The sequence below is a fragment of the Quercus lobata genome, chromosome 8 (assembly GCF_001633185.2).
Source record: "Quercus lobata isolate SW786 chromosome 8, ValleyOak3.0 Primary Assembly, whole genome shotgun sequence".
Classification (NCBI taxonomy): Eukaryota; Viridiplantae; Streptophyta; class Magnoliopsida; order Fagales; family Fagaceae; genus Quercus; species Quercus lobata.
The window spans coordinates 18752840-18757692 of NC_044911.1; the positions used below are offsets into that span (position 1 = coordinate 18752840).

At 33.8% G+C, this 4853-nt stretch overlaps 1 pseudogene; it reads right to left on the minus strand.

Moving 5' to 3' along the window:
* Nucleotides 1-1034: 1034 nt before the first annotated feature.
* On the minus strand, nt 1035-4071 carry LOC115955507 (annotated as a pseudogene).
* Nucleotides 4072-4853: the final 782 nt, after the last annotated feature.

Genomic DNA, 4853 nt, shown 5'->3' on the forward strand with positions numbered 1-4853 from the left:
CCACCTCCACCACTACCCACAAACACCAATGTGGCAACCCTAACCCACCATAGGAAAAAAAAAATCAAGGTGAAACCACAACCCATCACCACTAGCTACAACAACCCATCATCACAACCACAATCCACTGCCACAGCCAAAAATCAACCACCACCACCCCCACCACTACAACCACCTATCCATAAAACCCACACCCAAAATCAACCACCATAGCCACCAACCCATGAAATCCACACCCAAAATCAACTATCATTGCCATTACAACCACCAAGAAGTCCACCACTAAGATCAACAAGCACCACCATTGCCACCAAACCCATAGAACACACACACAAACAAAGAGGAGAGAGAAAGGACCGGCGGTGAAGATAGAGTCATGGAGGAGAGAGTAAAGGGGAGAGAGAATGGAGAAAAGAGTCTAGCCCAAGAGAGAGAGAAGAGACCAAGGATAAGAGAGGCATGGGAGAGAAAGAGAGAGAGAGAGAGAGAGAGTAAGAAAGAAATTAATTAAAAAAATGTAGCAACTTGCTATAGTAAGTTGTTACTAGTAGCAACTTGCTAAAAACTTTTAAGTTTGACACCATTGGTAAAAAATGTTTTTTTGGTGTTTGAGGTGTTAAAATAGCTTTTAGCTATTTCAACACCTCTATTGTGAATGCTCTAAATTATTGTATATCATATATATCATGCTCTTAATTGTAGCTTTATTAATTTTAGTATTCATATCTATTTTTTTTTCTATCTTTAAATTTGGTTACTTTATAAAAAATGACAAGAAAAAAAGAGGCATGACATGATGCAATTGGTAAAGCAAAAATTAAATACTCAAAATGGGATAAAGTGAGATGACATGGAGCATTAAATAAGAACATGCAATCTAACAATTTGATTTTTAAAATTCACATTCAATAAAAAGATATAAAGGGAGTTCGAAGGGTTTCTTTCTAAACTAGTTTAGAGAGAAACCTTTTTCTAGCATTAAAAGCATTAATTTGGATTATTAATTATTACAAAAAAGAAAAAGAAAAAAAATTCTAGGAAGCGCCATTCATGATATTGGTTTCTAGCACTTAAGAAATTCTAATGTGGCCTTTGTCGTCTTCGAGGGCATGGTACTTTCTTGATATGTTTCAGTCTCAGATGAGACTGTGACATTAACCAAAGTCTACTGCTCTGCAATTGCAGTTAGTTGGAAAGTTGTCATGTAGAAGGAAAAACCTTTATTCAGATGTCCTCGTTCCAGCACTTGAAGAGCAATTTGATGAAAAGACTCATCAAGCTCCGCAATTTCTTCCTTCTGATACGCTAGCTGCTATGGATCCATATGATAATAGTCATAAAAAGAATTTCATTAGCAACATCACATCATTTATTTACATTTTTATCTAGTTGGCATGCTAGTACAGGAACTAAATTCATACAAATGCAAAACGAATACAAGAAATTTTCATTAAAAAAAAAAAAATTATTTGTAGGAGATTTGAACCTTGAGTGTTTCTATTTAAGACACTTAACAATGTCATCGAGTTACAATATTATTGGCAATTTTCAATTTGAAAGCAAATAAAGCAAGAAGTAATGTCAAAATGATAATTTTAAATAGTTAAAATGTTGGAGGGGAGATTTGAACCATGAATGTCTTCATTAGAAACGTCAAAATGTACTCATTGAAGTACTTGGCTCTTGTCACCTCTAAAAGTGATTTATTTTTTGTTATTGCTCTAAAGTGATACTTTTTATTCCACTTTGGGTTACATCTACAACTTTCAGTCATATAGTTTGTAAGAGCAAACTTAAAGTTCTGTACTAATTTAGACCCTTTCCTCAAATGATTCTAGGAAAATTATTAGGTGCATACTACACAGTAACATGGCATTCATTTCTCTAACATTCATGATGGATTATATATCTTGAAGTAATTAGTGGGATCTATAATAAATGTGAAAGAAAGGAGCACCATGTCATTGTATTTTGAGAACACCTAATAATTACTCATGCTCAAGGACAAACCTAGGTAGGGGTCCAAGGGGGCCTGGGCCCCCTAGTCCAATTTTTATTTTATTTTTTACAAATTATATACATCATTTTTGTAGTTCCTCTATTCCAAAACCTTAGGCCCCCTCCAACTAGCAACTATTCTGTAAAGTTGTGATTTCCAATTATGTTGTGTTGGCTTTAATTCCGTGTCAAATTTGATTGTAATTTCTTCAATTATTTTCCCTGTATGTATGTGGGATTAATTGTAAGGGATGAGTGTGAGAGATCAGTGAAGACTTAAGCTTCAAAGAATGTACAAGTGGATTTTGCGACTGGCTCGCGAGAAGCTTATCCACGGAAAGAGCCACGTGAAGAGCACATGACTGGAAGATGAAGAGTCGCGCCAGGCTGTACTTTTCGAGAGTGTCTCGCGAGTAAGGCCAACCTGCGAAGGACTCATGAAACTCTTTGTTTGGCAAAAGGTTATGTTTTGCTTTACCATGTATTTACCCACACTATTTATACTCTCATTATCCACAAATTGTAAGGAGTGATTTTTAGAGAAAAAACCCTAGAAAATACGCTTGAGAGTTAGAGATTGTTATACCCACAATTATCTACACATTATCTTGTGGTTTTCCTTAACTCCTACCTCTCCATCTCTATATCTTTGAGAGGTTGCTAGCCTAAACACTTACCACACCCATACTGAGTGTAAAGAGAGATTTTTGTACTAATGGGAAGTATTGGAAGGAGCCATTCATTGGCGGATGCAATCGGGCTGAATTGCGGGATCTAGAAAGTTAGAAAAGACAAGGCTCCGAGAAGTCAGTTGGTAGTAGGAGCTTGGAGGGCTCAAGTACATGGTGTAGACTAGGCTTGGAGGGTTTTTTGTTACTCGTGTACTCAACATTATTCTCTAATGGATCAATTTCGACTTGGAGGGTCGCGGAGAGGTTTTTTGCCGAATTCTTCGATTTCCTCTTCGATAACAAGTCTTGGTGTTATCTTGTATTTACATTTCTCTTCTCTACTCTTTATATACTCTTATTCTACACTTAGTCTAAGTTAGAGTAAAAGCAATCTAGCCATAATTTTTAATTGGGGATCTGAACAAGCTCTTGCGTTTTAGCACAAATCCGAGCTTTCATATTCAATCCAAAAACTTAACAAAAACAATAAAAACATTCACAATGGTGATTGTATTTTAGCAAAAAAGACTATTTTACCATCAAAGAACCAAAAAACCATGTGTTATTGGAGAAACTAAAACTAAATTTTTTGCAACTACACTAAACTGGTATAAAAATAAAATATAGTATTTTATTAAGATTATCTCTCTATCTTCAATTAAAAAACTCAAATTCTCTCTCTTCCTTTGTTATTTTAATGAGTTGTTTATATTATTTTAAATGAAGTGGTAAAAAGAAAGAACATTTGATGTTAGGTGTATTGTAAAATGAGTTGGTTAAATAGATAAATTAGCTTTTTGAGGTGCTAAAAGCTAAATTTTTTAGCACCATCACTGTGGATCCTCTAAAAAAAAAAAAAAAAAAAAAAAAAAAAAAATCTAAGCTAGCCTAGTATTATATATATTTTTTGTTTTTGTTTTTGTTTTTTGTTTTTGGTAGATGATTGCATTTTAATGTATTAAGAAAAAATGATTTTTTGTATTTATAATTTGTTAATACTATATGGATGCATATTTGAAAATTTTTTCTTCTTATACTCCGACCCCTCTAGCTTAAAATCCTGGGTCCGTCCCTGCTCATGCCTAAAATATAAGAAATGATTTGGAGTAGTTCATAAATCAAATCATAAGCCAATAAAATCCTCTCTCTCTCTCTCTCTCTCTCTCCAAATGAAATGAATAAGCCTATAAACTCAATGATCAAACTAGATGGACTCACCACCAGAGAAGAAATTGAAGAGAAGGAGTGTACCAAGGCCACCATCTCCTTCAATCAATTCCACATCCTTCACTATGTTTGGCAGAACTATTGGGACCACAAATCTCAATTCTTTGGTCAAAGCTTTCCAGAGGGCGTTCAACCCAACACCAACTTTAGCTTGGGGTTTTAGCTCTTCTATCATGGAGCTCTTTCTTGAATGCAAGATTTTCAAAGGGGGGAGGTAGAGAGTTTTTTGGCTGAATATTACCAAAAAAAAAAAAAAAATGAAGTTTATTTGTGATATGGGCATTGTTTAATAGAGTTGCCGATATTGTAGGGGAGAAATTGTAGGAGAGAGAGGAAAAAATAAATAAAAATTATGGCACCCCAATCCATAGAAACTATAGCACTATAATAATAATAATAATAATAATAATAATAATAATAAGCATACACCCCAATCCATATCCATACCCCTAATGCCTATGAAAAAAGTAAAATAAAAAATGTCATGAACCTGCATTGAGCACGTGTTTTATCACTGCAAGCTCATAATTTTTTTTCCTAAACCAGTGATTAGGGGTTTGAATTGGGGGTATATATATATATATATATATATATATATATATATATATATTTGTGCTCTAGTTTTTATGAATGGACGTGTCATAATTTTTTTCTCTCTCCTTTATCAATTTTGGCTACTTCATTGCCTTAATTCTATTTTTAGAAATACTATGTTCACAATATTTTAAAAATGCAGGTTATTACAGGTTCTTATTGGTGGGGTAAAAAAGTAATTTTAATGATAGATTCAAATTATAACCAATAATAATTAACTACTTATAATTTATTGTGAAAATATTATAGACATAGAACTTTTTTTTTCTCTCCTCTCTCTCTCTCTCTCCTACAATTTCAGCAACTCCATTGCCACAATTCCTATTTTCCTCTTGGGCACTTCCTATTTGGAGCACTCTTCTA